At 35.7% G+C, this 20087-nt stretch overlaps 1 protein-coding gene across 1 annotated transcript in view; it reads left to right on the forward strand.

Annotated features, from left to right (window-relative positions):
- The first annotated feature begins 3062 nt into the window (after window positions 1–3062).
- Window positions 3063–20087, forward strand: part of LOC136043736 (polyamine-modulated factor 1-binding protein 1-like) — a 71862-nt gene continuing 54837 nt past the window's right edge. Inside the window, exon 1 of the mRNA XM_065728645.1 lies at window positions 3063–3187. The gene's annotated coding sequence lies outside the window, so the exon portion shown is untranslated. The remainder of the gene's footprint in view (window positions 3188–20087) is intronic.

Below are 20087 nucleotides of genomic sequence, written 5' to 3' on the forward strand. Positions count from 1 at the left end.
AAACTTTGCATACAATGTTTATTGTCAACTTTTGCGATAAATGAGTTGTCCAAAACTGATAGCATCCGACAAAGAATTTTGACCTTCCGATTGGCTCTTCATAAAAGGTAAAACCTTATTTAGTGTAATGATCTTTAGAATACTGTAATTGTGAAAGTAAATCTTTTTTATCGCAAAACTATTATTCGTGCAGTTATTTTCTTCTAGTCAGTCAAATCTAATGCACTAAGGAACCTACAGTACTATATCGATAGCTATTAGCATGACTCTAACCCCTCATATTTTCTTAAAGAAAATTATGGTCGTCGTAAGCAAATCTTATTTGGATAAACAGTACTTAAGAAGTCCATCGTGTCCAATTTTTCCAGATGTGGTCCAGTCTTGCAACCCATGCAAAATCTCCCTTGTATCCCTACTTCCAGCTTTTAAAATTATAAGAAAAGCTTTGACAAGGAAATCCCATATTGTCTTTTGCTAGTATTAATTGAGAAAAAATGGACGAAAGAAGTTGTATAAAGAAAGTAAAGAGCTACATTAAACAAAAGATTTAGCGTAAAACTGCCATAAATCACCATTAATAAACAGATCAATCCCAAAGGGAACAGACATTGTAATTAATAACCAAATCAAATTCTTGACAAACAGAAACTACCACAGAGAGGAGTATGGCTAACGCCCCCCGTGCCTTCTAAGAAAAGAACATAATTTGCACTTGTACTGAAAGTTGGGCTCAAGTTTGAATTACTACGGAACTTTCAACTTAGTACCCTAAGCAGTTCTTAGGATATTGCTGATGGGTCCTTTTGACAACCTGCATGCAAATAGTATTTTTGATTTAATTCAATATCTTCTCAACTTCTCTGAAATTCTCATCTTATTACCTTTTGTTCTAGTAGTAGTAGTAGCAGCAGCAGTTGTAGTAATAGTAGTAGCAGTAGCATCAGTAAAAGTAGGAGTTCTAGTATACAACTATAGCTTTTAATTAGTTGAACATTCCACGCAATATGTCCTGTAAGTTTCAACTCAATATTCAAAACCATTCCTAAGATATTTTGACAACATGCATGCACATGGTGTGCTTTGAGTTAGTTTAGCTTCCCCTCAATATTCCCTGTAATTTTCACCTTGATACCCTTCATACCCTTGGTCTTAGTAGTAGTACAAGTAATAGTAGTGGCAGTAACAGTAGTAAGAATCGCTTTATGTGCACACCCTAGCTCCCAATTTAAGCCTAATTCACTCAGGGGCACCACGGGAGGAAGGCCACCACTATCCCCTAAAAGCAGCTTCGGAACTGATTTAAACTTAGCTATGCTCTAAATTAAAGCCTTTAATATTGATGCTGCCTTTCGGGGATTTTCCCGAAAATCTCTCCGAGCGACAAGATGTTTGGGCGTAGAAGGGTCAAAGCTTTAAATCCGGCCCTGATTCCTCAGCTATTAGTTTAGGGACAAGAAATAATAATATAGGACTTGAAAATGTAAACAGATTCATCAGATATTGGATTAGAGACTAGAAAAGGGAAAAGTCTACCAGTGATGCGAAATATGACAGTAATTGGTACATACCTTACAACTTATCTGCAGTCATGTTAACAAAATTTCGCACTTGCAATATCTTAGAAACGACTAATGGCATTAAACAGGGACGTAATTTGGTCAAAATCCTGGGGAGAGGGTCAAAGTTAGATCCAATTTTCCGAAATCAAGTGAAAATAACAGTGAAAACTGAAAAATGATATACATATTACCATAAAGGCAGAGATATACTGAGAAAACTGACATGTTACCCTGGATACTTGAATTATGCAGGCTTATCTTAGTTTTGACAAGATCTTTTGCAGAAACTAAATTTCAGCGGGGGGGGGGACAAACTGACGTTGGAGGAGGGGGGACAAACTGACGTTGGAGGAGGGGGCAAACTTGGGTCTGAAAGGGGCCCCCTCCTGCCCCACAGAAAATTATACCCTGATATGAAGCTGGAAACTTCAGGGAATTATGAGGGGGCGAGGTCGTTCGATTATGACTTATAGGAAAGGGTAGAGCCATACCAAAAGACACTTATTGCATCCAGCTTATCAAATTACCATATTACAAAATATTGGAATCATATGAAGCTGAAAACTTCAGGGAATTATGAGGGGGGGGGAGGTCGTTCGATTATGACTTATAGGAAAGGGTAGAGCCATACCAAAGACACTTATTGCATCCAGCTTATCAAATTACCATATTACAAAATTCTGGAATCAGAGATGGGCTACTGAAATAGAAATTTCGAAGTTTTATTTCCCTTTTTAAGAATCAAAAGTGATTGGGTCAACCAGCCCCCCCCCCCCCCATCGTGCCTTTTTTACTATCTCCCCGCCTCGAAACTCGCCAAGATATTCGATCAAAATTTTGAGAGGGCCATATAATTCAGAATAGTTGAAAGGTTAAAAATTACCGATTGAGCTGACATGGCCCCCTGCAGCTCCTGTGTCAAGGCCGTAAATTGAGAAACTTCCAGATATCATTCTCTTGGCCAAGAAAATTATAGTTTTTTAGTAGTGGGAAGGGGATACGACTTTATTGTCAGAAAACAAACCATTTTTCGGTAAGGGATAAAATTATTTGGGGCTCTATTTTGTATGGGGGGGGATAAATTAAAAAAAAATAGGAAAAATGTTTTCAACATGCGGTGAATTATGATAAAATCCTGAAATTTTGGGGCCGGGGGAGGAGGCCTGGTATCAGCCTTTCGCCACATCCTTCATTGGTTTCATCAGTGGATTAAACATTTATTTTAGATACTAGAAGCATAATGCTTCTAGTATTTTTAATTAAATTGCGTTGTGCATGCTATGAAAAGCAGATAAATGCATGTTTTTTGAACCTATTAAGTTGTTGTTTTTTTTTTCATAAGATCAAAATTTATGCCTCTTTTAAGAACATTGAGATGTTGCTCCAACTAGTGGGCGATTAAATTCACCCGATTGGTGTACTATTCTCTCAACAAGTTTCCAGCCCCTCAGAGCATGTGCACGCCATACAGCTGATTTTATTGTCTAGTTTTGTATTCCCCGAGTAAATTTGAAAAGAAGCAGATGCATTTCGTAATTCAAGGCGGAAGACTAGGAGTAAAGTGAAATGGTATTGAAAGATATTGGATAAAACTGAAGAACTTGCCCAAATTCAGCCTAGGTGTTACTGTGAGTTTCTACCATATTTGTTTGTGTTTAGGCTAAGTTCTTAAAAAGGTTCATCCTAATTAAGTTCCTATAGTAGCGGTTTTGGGCCTCATAATCAAGGAGGGGGGGTAAGGTATAGCCTACCATGAAATGATAGGAATTTAATGTCAGAAAACGGTTCGATGCCTTTTTTATGTTCTTTACTAATATAATAATCGTTTCTACCGCAAATTCCAATTTAAGCACTATTCATAAAGAGCATGAAAAAGGCATCAAGCGGTACTTTTACTGTTTAGGTAAAATTCTAGTTCATTGACTTCTTACTATCTCAAAAAGGGTTTAGGTTAGGAAAATGAAACTTTCAGGGATGAATCTACAGACTAAAGTATGTCCTGGGAAGGTATTTTGAAGCAACTACCTCCACTCCTTCTCCCTCTAGAGGGCCCTGACCTTTGATGACATTTAAAAATATTTGTGTTATAAAAGTGAAACCTTGCAAAATAGATATTCTGCTTAATTGAAGCACAACAAAATTGTTTTCAGCTTCATAACTTTGCTCAATTCCATTTTATAAGGTTTTAAAGATATGCAAATGCATTTCCTAAATTTTGAAAAAAATATTGATATGGCTCAAAATTCTACTCAAATAACAGGAATTGCATTTTCAGAACTAAAGGCAGAGAAAAAGCAACTAGTAACTGAAAATTGATGTAAAATGTTGTTTTGTCAAAATTTCAATAGGTATAAACCTGTCATGAAGGCAAATTTCAGGGCCCTCTAGAGGGAGAAGGAGTGGAAGTGGGTACCTTAAAATACTTTCCCGGGACATAATTCAGCATGTAGACCCATCCCTGAAAGTTTCATTTTCCTAACCTAAATTCTTTCCGAGATAGCAAGAAGTCAATTAACTAGAATTTTACTGTTTACTTTATTGGTAAGTCAGTTATATCAACTGCTATAATTTTACTCAAGATATATCCCTAATAATATTTTGGCCCCTGTCTGCTAATTAAATATCATTATTACATCACAGGTTCTTTGTTAACTGGAGGTTCCTGCGGTCTTGACTCAATGAAAGGTAGCCTAGTTTGTCTTAAGTAGGCTAGAATTCAATGGAATATGGATGAAAGTTTATTTGAAATGATTTAGAAAAGTGGGTAACAATGGAAGCAGACATTATAATCTGATTAGCCTAATAGAATGCTATTTAACAATATAATAATCACGTTTCTCACTATGTACCCCATTCCCCCCTGATGGTAATAGATCATTACAGTCCCAAATTACATATTTCGTAATTGTTAATTATCTCTCCATGCACGTCTTCTTGGCTAAAACCGGTTTGCTGCATTTTTGACCTGATAAAACTACTGTCTATTTATGTTCTTTCTTTGGAAAGAACATAAACTCCTGTTATTGGGCTTTTTTTCTAGGACCACTATAAAAATAGTGGTCCTAGAAACTTTGGAGGGTGCTCGTTGACTGGAAATTGAAAGTTCTAATGCCCTTAATTCAAAAGTGATTGGAGGCCAACCAGCCCCCATTCCTTACCCTTATTTTCAACCCCCCTACGTACCCTTAAAGATATTCGGTCAAATTTTTGAGATAACCATTTTGTTAAAAATTGTGATGAGGTTGAATGGATATACCTCTGAAAGACATAACCATCCACAAGCCGTGGGGCAAGGAGATTGTAAACAATGTAAACTGGTAATTGTTTAAATATGTTTTATAATGGAAAAGGGGGCTTGTGCCATGGTTCAGAAACGGCAAAGGGTCTTAGTTGAAGCTTTCAGGGAATGTTGAGGGGGATGTTGAACTAAATCAAAAGATATTATGGGATTCAGGCTGTCAGAAGGGCTTATCTACAATATCTCAGTGATAGCTATGGGTGCTCAGTTGAAACTTACAGATAATATTGAGGGGAATATTGAACTAGATCAAAAGACACAATGGTACATTCAGGTTGTCAATAGGCCATATTTGCGATATCTTAGCAACAGCTAAGGGTTTCAAGGTGAAAATAAGGTATAGAATGTTCAGGAGAGTACTATTCTAGATCAAAACGCACGTAGGTCCAGGTTTTCGAAATGGCATATCTGTAATATCTCAGGAACAGTAAGGGTATTAAGCTGAAATTTTCAGGGATGGTGAGGAGGATGCTCAACTAGCTCAAAAGAGACTATGTGCAATCAGGACGGCAGAAGGGTATATCTGAAATATCTCAAGAACGGATAAGGGCTCTAAGTTGAGACTTCTAGGGAATGTTCAGGGGTATGTTGAACTCAATCAAAATGAATTATGTCCATCTAGGTTGTCAAAATGGGATCTTGTGCTTATGTATTATACGAGAAACACTCGAGAAGTTGGATCACGAAGATCATATAGGACAATAACTGGTTAGTTTGCAATGCATAGTGATAGAATATTGTGTACCACCATGGATGTTCAAGTTAAGAATTGGATTTGCCAAGTACCAAAGAACAGGCAATTATATTTTTTTCTGGATAAGGGGTTGTTGCCCAAAACAGTGCGTCAATGGACATAATGCACTCTTACGAGAAGCAACATTGGAAGTGTAACCTAACCTTCATTAGCATTAACCGAACTTCACTTTTCCGGTGTCTCTCGTATAATACAAAAGTACCGACATCATTTCCACACCACCCCAAGCATACGCTCACTGTCAAAATAGTGTGTCTGTAATATCTCAAGGAACGGCCAAGGACATAATCAAAATACATTGTGTAGGCTACACCCAGGTTGCCATAGTGGCAAATCTGTAATATTTAAGGAACAGTAGGGGTATGAAGTTGAAACTTTCAGGGTTTGTTGAAGGTAATGTTGAACTAAATCAAGACACAATGTGCATTCATGCTGTCAAAAGATTGTATCTGAAACATCTCAGTTTTGCCTAGAGAACTGACTGGTGATAAGGAAACATGTTAAGAAAAGAATTTGTACTTCATAATATGCAAAATAATCATAGTTAGCTCATTTTTGATGCAACCTCGCTATACTTTACCCTCAGCCTTTCCTAATGTGAAAATATATGGCCCAAATTATGTAGGCCTATTTAATATCTTAAGAAAACAATTTTTACTTTATAATATGCAAAATAACCATAGTTAACACATCTTTCATGCAGCCGCGCTATACGTCTCCCGTCCCCCTGAGGTGCAAATATATAGCCCAAATTATATATTCCCTGTCTATTCTCCCAATGTGTCTCAGTTGTTTCAACCGGTGTTCCTGTAAATTGAGTCAACTGTGACGAAACAAAAACTGGAGAAACAAGTTACGGTGGTAGAATGCATCGAAAATACATACTTTACACAAAAAACAACATTTTCTAAAGAACAGAAATTACACATTTCTCACCGAGTGTGGTATCGTTAAATTTCAGTTTAGTATTATAGTTCTTTACAGAAAAACTCAAGCAAGCTCAGTTTTCAGCAAAGTGCTAGTTTTAGAATTCTCTATATATTGGGAAATGTCACGAGGTACAGAGCTCTGAACATGGCGCCTCCTCCAAGCCCGCGCTCCGACGCGTAGATCGTACTACAACACTATAGGCGGGAACGCAATTTTGTTTTGTTGCATACGCAGCTTAGATACCAATAGTGGTTATCTAAGCTGTGCCGCTAGTTTCCTGTCTCCAGCCGCTAGCATCGCTACCGCGCACTGTGTCCCAAAAATAAATCGAGTTTTCATAACTGTATTTCATAACCCTTTTTTTCTCAAAATCATCCGATCAAAACTAAGAGAAAGCCATTGAGCCAAAAAAAAAAAAAAAAAAATGCAAATTTCGTTTTAATGATTCGAATGCGGAGAGCCAAAATCAAAATATGCATGAATTCAAAAACGTTCAGAAATTAAATAAGAAAAAAGAAGCTTTTTTTAACGGAAAGTAAGGAGTGACATTAAACCTTAAAACGAACAGAAATTACTCCGTAGGCTATATGAAAGGGGCTGTTCCCTCCTCAACGCTCCGCTCTTTACGCTAAATTTTTTTGCTGTTTTAAAAAGTAGAGTCGAGAGAAAGAGTCAAACTTTAGCGTAAGGAGCGGGGCGTTGAGGAGGGAATAGCCCCTTTCATATACGGAGTAATTTCTATTTGCTTTAAGGTTTAATGTCACTCCTTATTTTCAGTTAAAACAGCTTGTTTTCTTGTTTAATTTTCAAACAGTTCATGGTAACGAACTGTTTGAAAATTGGTAACGTGGTAACGGTTTTGATATTAAAAGCTGCATCAAAGGAATCGCATTTTAATGTTGATTTTAAATATATAAATTTAATCAAGTTTAGTCTTACCCATCAAAAGTTACTAGCCTGAGACAATTTGCCTTATTTTAAAAAATAGGGGGAAACAACCCCCTAAAAGTCATAGAATCTTAACGAAAATCACACCATCAGATTCAGCGTATCAGAGAACCCTATTGTAGAAGTTTCAAGCTCCTATCTACAAAAATGTGGAATTTCGTATTTTTTGCCAGAAGACAAAGACAGGTTAGTGTTTATTTATTTTTTTTTTTTTTCAGGGGTCATCGTATCGACCAAGTGGTCCTAGAATGTTGCAAGAGGGCTCATTCTAACGAAAATGAAAAATTCTAGTGCTCTTTTTAAGTGACCAAAAAATTGGAGGGCACCTAGGCCCCTCCCACGCTCATTCTTTTCCCAAAGTCAACGGATCAAAATTTTGAGATAGCCATTTTGTTCCGCATAGTCGAAAACCATAATAACTATGTCTTTGGGGATGGCTTACCCCCCTCCCCCACAGTCCCTGGGGGAGGGGCTGCAAGTTACAAACTTCGGCCAGTGTTTACATATAATAATGGTTACTGGGAAGTGTAGAGCGTTTTCAGGGGATTTTTTTTTGGTTTTGGAGGTGGGGTTGAGGGGAGGGAGCTATGTGGGTGGATCTTTCCTTGGAGAAATATGTAATGGGGGAACAGAAATTCAATGAAAAGGGCGCAGGATTTTCTAAAATTACTATAAAAAAACAATGAAAAAATAAACATGGAAAAGTTTTTTCAATTGAAAGTAAGGAGTAGCATTAAAACTTAAAATGAACAGAGATTATTACGCATATGAGGGGTTCTAAATATACTTTAGCATAAAGAGCGAGGTATTTAGGAGGAAATAAATACCTCGCTCTTTATGCTATAGTATCTTTAGTAATTTCAACTATTTATTCTACGGCCTTTCGGCCGTAATAATTGGGACAAAACTCACGATTTAGTGCAAAGAGCGAGGTATTAACGAGGGTACAAATCCCCTCATATACATAATAAAAATTTAAGAATATAAAAGTTTGTTACGTAAGCTAATTCTTAAGTTATGTATATTTTTTACTAATAAAAACATTCGTTAAAAATAAAAATTTATAGTTGCCTTTTTATGTAACCGAAAAATTGCAGGGCAAGTAGGCTTTCCCCACCCCTTATTTCTCAAAGTCGTCTGATCAAAACTAAGAGAAAGCCATTTAGCCAAAAAAGAATTAATATGCAAATTTTAACTGAAAGTAAGGAGCGACATTAAAACTTAAAACGAACAGAAACTAGATCTACGTTGCATGGGCAACGTGAGGTGTTGCAGCAACCTTTGCTCGGCTTCTCCGAGTAAAGTGTTGCGAGAGCAACACTTTGGTTTTGTTTCCTCGCTGCGACTAAACGCTGAAGTTGTTAATCTGTAAGGATGCTAAAATACATACTAGGTACACCAACTCGCAAAAGTTGCAAACTCCTCATTGCTAAAGATGATTGTAGCCTTACAGCCGATTATTACTTACAAGTCCCCTACATGTCTTACCACTGGAACCAAATTGGTCTTACCATCAAATACAACGGAAACAAAAAATAGGTACACCAACTAGTAAGAGTTGCGAACCCCTCATTGCCGAGTATGATTATGAGCTAACAGCCGACTTTTGCTTACAACTCCCCTATATGTCTCACAATTGGTATCGGCCTATTTTTGGTTTCAGTGTGTACCTTACTACTGAAGTTGTCAACCCCTTTAAACTTTCAAACTGGTATATCTCATGAAGGAATTTTTGTACAAAAAAATGGATGACATATACTTTGATCAGCTCATCAAAAGCTATCGACTGCCGTCGAAAAAAAAAATCTATCTGTCTTAGTTCAAAAGTTGACTTTTTTGCCGTAGGCCAACTTTCTAACGTCATCACTTAGAAAGGAGCAAAGGATAAACTCTAATTTCTTTAGCAATGAGAGAACTTTTAAAGTTTAAGAGGCACATCTGATACCATTTCTCTACTGCAATCCCAAGTGCCAAAAACCGAAAGATAAACTCAGCTGAAATCACGAACAGAAATGGGTAGAAACAATAGATGGCAGCACTTTCGGACCCGTGGGAAAATGCCACTTCTTTGTTTCTCTAAATTTTTCTATTTATCACTCAAAGAAGATATATTGGCTGTGGGGCAGGGTAACTGTCGCATATATTTAACACTTATAGATTTTAGTCCATCTTCAATTTGAAACTGGTGCCTGCCTGCTTGCCTGCTAGAACGGAGCTTTCCACTCGAAAGCAGAAACATGGTTTGATGAAACGAAAGCTTGGCTGCATAACTTCAGATAGTCCTCTCTGACATAGGCTATACAACTCCTCTTCACCTCACGCACTGTAGGCTCTGGCTCAAGGACAAGCAAAAACCATCCTTTTTGGCCCCAGGCAAGAGTTCTACGAAGCTTTCCAAAATGTAAAGTCATATTCATCAATCCACACTTTCCGTAAAAATCGTAGAGGTTAGACCCTTACCACTTTCTAGGAATAAGCTGAAATCGGGGTGCTAGGAACAAAAAAAAAAAAAAAAAAAAAACACGACAAAACCGAAGTGTTGCTCTTGCAACACAATTACTCCATATATGAAATGGATTGTCTCCTCCGCAATCCCTTGCTCTTTACGCTAAAGTTTGACAATTTGCCACAATTCTGTTTTTTAAAACAATTAAAAACTTTAGCGTAAAGAGCAAGGGATTGCGAAGGGGACAACCCATTTCATACACGGAGTAATTTCTGTTCGTTTTAAGTTTTAATGTTTTTCCTTACTTTCAGTTAAAAAAACTAGTTTTTTATGTAATATACTTTAAACGTAAATTGTCTATTTGTGCCGCTGTTTTCAAATTTGAACCAAGTTGGATCTTCAGTTGTAGGATACATACAAACGCGTAGCATAACCGATTTCAACTGCTACTCCTCCTGTATCTCATTGCAAACCAAAATTTGTATCCAATATACCGAGGTACCTATCTCCTGATTCTTTGCCTTCGGCCAGGGATGATATGTGTGGTTGGGGGCAAATCATCCAACACTTCCCGTGTTTTCCTACAGATTTCTCCAGGTCCTCTGTTGGAGCTGGGTCGACTCTGAGCTTACAGAGTCAATCCAAATAATCAGTGACGCTAGGACCAGTGTTACAAACACGGTGGAATTGTACAGGTTTTGGTACACATTAAGTGGTACTGCTACAATGTGGTACATTTTATTGTACAATCCAATATTTCAGGTATATTAGGCTGTATTCGACAGGTCGGGGGGGATCAAACTCCCTAACACTCCCCCTGAACTGACCTACTATGACAAAACAAAGAAGAAAATCTTGGAAATAGCAAACGGGTCCATTCAAGACCGAATCCAGGAGGAGTGTAAGGGGGTTTTACGGGCTGGTCAAGCATTTTTGGGAGGGGGGTCAAACTCCCTAACACTCCCCCTGAAATGACCTACTATGACAAAACAAAGAAGAAAATCTTTGAAATAACAAACGGGTTCATTCAAGGCCGAATCCAGGAGGAATGTTAGGGGGTTTTACAGGTTGGTCAAGTATTTTTGGGAGGGTTCAAACTCCCTAACACTCCTCCCTAGATTCGGCCTTGAATAGACCCGTTTGTCTTTCAATATTTCTTCTTTTTTGTCTTAGTAGGTCAGTTCGGCATTAGATCTTTTATTAAAATACGATGCTAGTATGGCTCGTGTAAAATTATTGAAATGGAAACCATGTTGTTAAATTCATAAGAATTTTACAAAACTACGGTAAAAATATGTCAAATAGCGTGGGATGGTTGCCATTTGAGACCGGGATGTTTTTTTTTGGTAATTTGAAGGAGAAGCCCTTTTACAAAACCACATCCTTCCTTTACCATTTTGTAACTTGTTATATCCTTAACGCCTGGTAGCCTGTGACTTCCTTGAGGGTATTAAACTGCTATTCCTAAAATGGGTCTTTCACTTCTTTTGTTTTCATCACATTTCATTTGGTTGAGAAAAAATTCAGTTTATCATTATGTAGAAAACAAATAAATTCTTTTTATCATTATTAGAATATGAATAATTTTAGTTAATATTTTAGCATTTATTTTTCTTCTACATGTGGAAAAGATTCAATTTTCCGTATGTGGACTAGAATTTTTTTTTTTAACGAATGTTTTTGTTAGTAATAAATATACGTAACTTACGAGTTAACTCACGGAATGAACTTCTATATTTGTGTATTTTATTACGTCTATGAGGGAGTTCACCCCCTCGTTAATGCCTCGCTATTTACACTAGAGCTTGAATTTTGTCCCAATTCTATAAGAATGACCCCTGAATCACAAAGGCCGTAGAATAAATAGTTGGAATTACTAAATATACTTTAGCGTAAAGAGCAAAGTATTGTAAAGGAGAAGAACTCCCTTATATTCGTAATATTTTCTGTTCGTTTTAAGTGTTAATGCTGCTCATTACTTCCAGTTGAAAAAAATTATTTATTTTCTCAGTGTTTTTTTTTCTTTTAAATAAAGCTAGAAAATATGAAAATCTAGAAATTTTTATTTTTCTTCTGCATACGGAAATTTTTTCTTTTCAATTTTTTTTCAGATTTTCTTCTACAAACGCTAGCAATAAAACAAAATTTTTGATAAAAGCAGGATGTTGAAAGGGGATTTAGATGCCCTTTAACGTTTTTGCCAAATAAGAAAAGGAACCAGATGGCTAAATTTGTGACCGATTAGATCCCTTTTTCCTAAGCTCTACGACCATCCGCTCTATATTATGAGGAAGAAAAAAGAGAGACATCGCTATGTTATAGATTAATGCTGTTGTGTGGACTATGATCAGGGTTGCCAATTGAACACCTTCTATGTTAAAAGGACACATTCCCATGTGCCGGGACTACATGACATTAAAAGACATTCTAGAAATGTGGGACATAAAAGGGCAAAAAAGAGACATATTTTGTAAATTTATGGAATAAAACGAAACATTCCCCTACTGGATATATATATATATATATATATATATATATATATATATATATATATATATATATATATATATATATATATATATATATATTATATATATATACATATATATATATATATATATATAATATATATATATATATATATATATATATATATATATACATATATATATATATATATATATATATATATATATATATATATATATATATATATATATATATATATATATATATATATATATATATATATATATATATATATATATATATATATATATATATATATATATTGGTAAAAAAAAATTTCACTTTTCACAAGGGAGTGCTTTTTCACAGTTTTGTTTTTGGCTCCCAGGTTTTGCCAGAAATGTTATAAGTAGTCTAAAGGATTTTACCTAAAATAAGATTTACAAGTTTTTGTTAGTTTCGTGTTTTCACACTTAAGTTATTTTGTATGAATTATTTACACGGATTCTTTTTCATTTTCTTTACATTTTCATTATGTGTTAACTGGTCGCTTTGAAGAGGTATTAAATAGAATAAAACAAGTTTTTGAACTGAAAGTAAGGAGCGACTTTAAAACTAAAAACGAACAGAAATTACCCCGTGTATTAAAGGGGCTGTCCCCTCCTCAACGTCCCGCTCTTTACGGTAAAGTTTGACTCTTTCTCTCAATTCTACTTTATAAAACAGTAAATAACTTTAACATAAAGAGCGGGACGTTGAGGAGGGAACAGCCCCTTTAATACACGGAGTAATTTCTGTTCGTTTTTAGTTTTAATGTCTTTCCATACTTTCAGTTAAAAAACTTGTTTTTTTTATTTAATTTCTGAACGTTTTAGAATTAACGTATGTTTGATTTTGGCTCTCCGCAAATGAATAATTAAAACAAAATTTGCGTATTAATTTTTTGCTGTTGCTAAATGGCTTTCTCTTAGTTTTGATCAGACGATTTTGAGAAAAAGGGTGGGGAGGAGGCCTATTTGCCCTCCAATTTTTCGGTTACTTGAAAAGGCAACTAGAATTTTTAATCTTTAACGAACGTTTCTATTAGTAAAAAATATAAGTAACTTACAAATTAACTTACGTAACGAACTTCTATATTCTTATATTTTTATTATGTATATGAGGGGAATTGCCCCCTCGTTAATACCTCGCTCTTTACACTAAAGCTTTAATTTTGTCCCAATTCTTTAAGATTGACCCCTGAATCACACAGGCTGAAGAATAAATAGTTGAAATTACTAAAAAATACTTTAGCATAAAGAGTGAGGTATTTAGGAAGAGATGAACCCCCCATATGCGTAATAATCTCCGTTCGTTTTAATTTTTAATGCTGGTCTTTACTTTCAGTCGAAAAAACTTTTTCATATTTATTTTTTCATTGTTTTTTAAAAATAGTGCTAGAAAATCCTGCGCCCCCTTAATGGAATTTCTCTTCTCCCATGACAAATTCCTCCAAGGGAAGACCCTCCTACATAACCCCCTTCGCTAAACCCCCCTCCCCAACTAAAAAAATCCCCTTGAAAAGGTCTGTACACTTCCAAATAACCATTACTGTATGTAAACACTGGTCAAAGTTTGTAACTTTCAGCCCCTCCCCCCAGGATTGTGGGGGAGTAAGGCAGCCCCAAAGACATAGTTATTATGTTTTTCGACTATGCTGAACAAAATGGCTATCTCAAAATTTTGATCCGTTGACTTTGAGGAAAAAATGAGCGTGGGAGGGGGCCTAGGTGCCCTCCAATTTTTCGGTCACTTAAAAAAGGCACTAGAACTTTTAATTTCCTTTAGAATGAACCCTCCCGAGACATTCTATGACCACTTGATCGATACGATCACCCCCGGGAAAAAAAAAAACAAAAAACAAATAAACACACACCCGTGATCGGTCTTCTGGCTAAAAATACAAGTTCCACATTTTTGTAGATATGATTTTGAAACTTCTACAGTAGGGTTCTCTGATACGCTGAATGCGATGGTGTGATTTTCGTTAAGATCCTATAACTTTTAAGGGGTGTTTTCACCTATTCTCTAAAACAAGGCAAATTTTCTCAGGCTTTTAACTTTTGATGAGTAAGGCTAAATTTAATGAAACTTATATATTTAAAATCAGCATAAAAATCTGATTCTTTTTGGTGCATCTATTAGTATAAACAATCTGTTTTTAGATTTTCGTTTACTATTGAGCCGGGTCGCTCCTTACTACAGTTCATTACCACGAACTGTTTGATAGAAAGCGTTTTTTCATCAATAATACAACTGGTAAATAAATAAAGTCTAGTTTTGACATTTCAAGATGTATACATTTTAGCTAAGGATGATAAATTTGTGGATGCTCAGAGGCCACATTCATGGACCGAAAAGTGGGTAATTCTGAGTGGGATATATCCATAGAATCTATGAATATAGCACAGTCTGGGTAATCTAAGAATAATCTATGGCATAGATTATCCTTGTGTAGGTTGGACATTTTCTGAAACGCTACATCTTATCACTTTTAATACTATTGCTTAAAATAATCAGACTGCGATAGACGCGTACATTTCTTTTCGGGATAATAATAAACAATCAAGGTAAACTTTTAGTTTTTGCTATCTTGGAAAGTAATTGAGCTAGGTGAATAAAGCTCTCAGGAATGCGTTAACTGTCTTGATGATATCCTGAGAAGGAGGCAAAAAAGAAGTGTTTTGAGTCTCATAACTTCGCTTCATCCGGATTTATAATGTTTAAAGATCGTCAAAATTATTTTTCCTTTTTTTAGTTTAGGAAAATAAATCTTGATATGTCTATAAATTCCACTGAAATAGAATTACATTTCAAAAACTAAAAACAATGAACAAGATATTGAAAGTTCAAAATTAAGGTCAAATATTTTTAGTCAGAATTCAGATAAGTGATTTTCAAAAACTAAAACCGATGACAAAAAGATTGAAAGCTCCAGGATTCATTCCTGGAAGTTCCAAAGTTGGAACTTATTTAATTTCTAAATCAGATATCTTTGAGGGAAAAAAGGCGTATGGGAGGAGAGCTAGTTGCTCTCCAATCTTTTTGGTCACTTTCGAGCGGCATTAGAACTTTTGATTTCCATTCGAATGAGATCCCTCCTGATCTTCTAGGACCATTGGTTTTATACAATCATCTTTGGAAAAGGTGATCGTATAAAAATAAACCCGCATCTGTGATCTTTGTTTTGGCAAAAAAATAGATACTCCAGATTTTTGTAGACAAGAGCTTGAAACATCTACAGTAGTGTTCTCTGATATGTAGACTTTTTGGGAAAATTTCCCCATTTTTTGAAAGTCAGGCAATTTTTCTCGCAATTTTTGATTAGTAGCATTAAACTTAATGAATTCTATATATTTGGAATCAGCATAAAAGGGAAATTCTTTTGGGGTATCAATTATCATCATAATTCCGTTTCTTACAGTTGTGGTTACTATTGAGCCAAGTCGTTCCTTGCTTACAGCTTGTTACGACGTAAAGTTTTCATATCTTGAACTATTCAAAGTTTTGTAATCAGCGACCTTCAAATTTGCTTACAAAGGAGTCCATGGAAGAAAAAGGCTCGTGAACCCCTGATTTGTGAAAAGACAAATGACACTAACGTATACTGTTCCAGTATCGGAAGCAGTCCGTTAACTTCCTGGTTTTACTATCATCGGATTATACCTTCTTTTATAAGGGTTTAGCCGATAGCATAACTCCAGGGAAAGTTCAGTACAAATTGTAGCGTTTATGTGAGAATCAATGTAATAGCTTAATCGCCTTCTAAATTACTTCGAGGAACTAGTGTGGGCTACCATCCTGCTAAAAGTGGCAAACAATCTGGAGGCATGTGAAGGACTGTTTTGGAAGGAAGGGGGGACTTTAAAAAAGAAATAAAAGAAAAAGAAATTTTAATTAAAAAAAATATGCAGAATTTTTCTCCACAAGGTAGCCTAATGATAACCAGGGGCACAGCCAGAAAAAAAATTTGGAGGAGGGGGATTGAGATTGACTATTTCAGGGTGGGCAGAGACAACCTACCTGGGTTTAATATTTTTTTTTGGTAAAATTCTAGTTAATTGACTTCTTGCTATCTCAGAAAGGGTTTAGGTTAGGAAAATTAAACTTTCAGGGATGAATCTACAGACTAGAGATTGTTTTGTCAAAGTTTCAATAGGTATAGACCTGTCATGTAGGCAAATTTCAGGGCCCTCTAGAGGGAGAAGAAGTGGAGGTGGGTACTTTAAAATACCTTCCCGGGACATACTTTAGCCTGCAGATCCATCCCTGGAAGTTCCATTTTCCTAACCTAAACCCTTTCCGAGATAGCAAGAAGTCAATTAACTAGAATTTTACCTTTTTTTTTTTTTTTTTTTTTTTTTTTTGCTCAACTAGTGTATTATGAGAACAATACGAAATATTGAAGAAACTTAAATTTTGCCTGTTATGCAAAACTGCAGCAAATTGGAAAGGGTAATCACTTTTAAATCGAACTTAGAAGAAACGGTGAGGAGGGGGGGGGAGAAGCAATGGCTTTGATAAATGGTTTCTCTCTAGTTCGTCACGTCTATATCCTATGTAATAAGACGAGATAAAAGGAATCGATAGTTTAACAGGTGTCTTCAGACAAGTAAATATGATTATTATCATCATCGGTATTACTATTAGATTGAAACATATTTAGGATATTATTAGAATGAATAAGAGAGATAAATATAATTGAAACTTATAAACATTATGTTCTTATGAGCCTAATAATTCATCAGCTGCTTCAATGACTTCTGTAGTTAATGCTAACGTTACCATGGTTCACAACCTGGAATGAACTCATAGTCTGTAATTCCTTCGGGTAGGCTATTTTAAATTTTCAGTGAACCGCCTTCCAATCCCTTCTCGAAAAGCCAGTTTAAATCCAATTTCCTGTCTTTTATCAGGTTTCAATAAGAATATACGGCGCTATGGTTTCTTTAAAATTCACTAGTAAATTAACGAATCCATAGCACTAAATGATTAATATTAATGAAGGCTTAACTAAAAGTTGACTTTCATTTAAGCAACAAAAGAATGAAAACATGGGTATTCTGTATGTAGTCTGATTTAGTGTGGCTCTTGTAAGTAAAATTAGGTTTTTCGTTGATTAAGGATTATTTCTGTTTGTTTTTAGCATCTTACGCAGACTTATAACAAGTATGAGAAGGGGGTTTGCCCTTTCCATATCCCAACTCTTTACGTTAAAGTTGTACTTTCATTTAACACTTCTTCGACAAGAATATTCATCCCTGGCAAAATTTCGCCCCTTCTAATAACTCTGGGAGGGGAGGGTTCAAAACTGTAAAAACAGGCTATCAGTTCAAAATTTTATAAATTTTTTAATGAGAAATTCTTTAAATTTTTTAAGGACGAACATGTTCATAGTTATGCCCCTATCTCTATCCTGTTAAGCATCTTTGTGTCCTTTTTTGGATCCGAAGGTGTTTGAAGGACAACCAGCCATCCTCCCGTGTCCTTTTAATATACACCCTTTTAAACTCTCTACCGAACTTTTTTTTGCTACCCGCCCCTTTAACACCCCAAGGCTTCTGATCAAAACTTTGAGATGGCAATTTTGTTAAGATTAGTTAAAAGGTCAAAATGCCTCTGATGATGGTATGAATCCTTGATCAGTTTGAAATTTACAGCTGTAGATCCGGAGACAAAAAGTAACTTAGTATAAAGTTGTTTCAAGCCCCCCCCCTAAAAAACAAAACTTCCAAAAACTTTTCCGATCGGTTAGAAATTTGTATCCTCAATTTATTTGGATTAGGGTACCCCAATGCAGAAATAAAATATTGATCCCCCCTCATCCAAAAAAGTGGATAAGAAATAGGGCAAAAGGATTTCCCTTGGCCCGTTTTGTGTGGAATGAGTGGTTGTAGAAACATGGAGTAGCCTCATTTTGTGGTACTTTAAAGTTCTAGTGCCTTGTTTTTAAGTCAAAAATAATAGGAGGGTAACTAGATTCCCTTTCATGCTCTTTTCCTGCCTCGTCCCCGTAACTTCTACGATATCGGATCACAATTTTGAGAAAACCATTTAGTTCAAAAACATTGAAAGGGCTAATTCGTATGCCTTCGGGGTCAACGTCACCCCCTCACCCCTAGGGGTAAATGATTGGCTCTAAATCATGTAAATAGCCCACTTTTCACAAATTGGTTTTCGTAGAAAAGGTGCCAATGTTGTTCTTAATTGTGTGATCAGCTAGAACCTCTCGGGGATCGTTCGGTAGGCCAAGAATTCTGAGTTTCCCAAGGGTATCATCTGGAAATGATGCTTGTAACTGTGTCAATCAAAAGAAACTATGTTTACACTAGCTTTCAAATCATCTTCAGTGTTTCTGAAATGGCTTGGGCGATCGAATTGAAACTTTCGGAGGACGTTCGAGTGGAAGTTAAGGGGTTTTTGTATTTTGACGTGAGGTGGGGGCAGTGGTTGCTCGAAATACACTAGTGTTATCTGTACCATTGAAACATTGTGCAGGATATTAGGAGTAATTAGGCCAAGTGGCTTTAAATTTTTGTTGGACGAGGGAGAGGTGCTAAAGAGCCAGAAAATGGGCCAATTTTTTGGGTCTTTGATTGGAATAAAGTATACCTTGTTTTGTCCCAAGGATGGGGGACTGAGATGAAGCTTTCAGGAGAAGTTTTATTTTGGGAGGAGACGCTGGTAATGGGACTTATTTTCTCCAGTCCTCGCAAAGGTGTATGCACTAATTGTTTCGCTTTTTAATTCTTGTTGTTTGAAGAGGCTTTGATTAGTTAGTATATATATTATTGAAGTAAATAGAATATATTCTAAAAGTATCAAACCTTTCCGTTTTTGTTTTTCTGTTTTTTTTTGTTTTTTTTTTTAGCTTAATACAGGAGCATATTTGTCTTAATTTTTCCAGTTTTATTTGGCAATTATGTCAGAAAATCAAATGGAACACTAATTAAAAGCATAAATGGAAAACATCAAATGTTGCTGAGAAGATATACGAATTCCATTGAATCTGACATATAACATGTCAAGCTTAAAATAGACTTCCAACTTAGTCTCGAAAACATCCCTCAACTTTAATGCAATGCTACACGATTTTCTTATGAATCTAAACAAACAATGTATGTTACCAGTATTTTCATGCTATAGATACTGTTCAGCCATGTAGATAATTTTAGAAAGGTCCTCAATGTTATATTATGACAATTCGTATGTTAATGGATTGTCAATGGAATGGACGTAAACCGCTGAGATGACGGCGTATTCGTAAAGATTTTGTGTTGGTGAGGAAAGGGAGTGAGGAAAATTCGTAAAAAATGATGTTGGTAAGGAAAGGGAGTTAGCTAAAATCAGCGAATTATCGAAAAATGCTACGAAATTATAAAAAAGAATTGTAAAAATCGCTGAATTTGAGGAAAGGGCGAATTCGCTCCCTCTTCTTACTTTAAGCGATTGTTTTAGGTGTGGCAGGTACGGAATATGTTTTTTTTTTTCTTGTAGGGAAGATTCCTCAAACAAGGCAATTTATTTCATTTTTTTAATAAACAAAAAAACGGGGCTTTAATTGTCTTGTTACTTGCTGAAAGTTAAAATCCTTTTTATAACAATTGGTCCTAAAATGGGGGGGGGCACTTTGTTTCTGAGTAC

Source organism: Artemia franciscana, unplaced genomic scaffold (genome assembly GCF_032884065.1).
Source record: "Artemia franciscana unplaced genomic scaffold, ASM3288406v1 Scaffold_897, whole genome shotgun sequence".
Lineage (NCBI taxonomy): Eukaryota > Metazoa > Arthropoda > Branchiopoda > Anostraca > Artemiidae > Artemia > Artemia franciscana.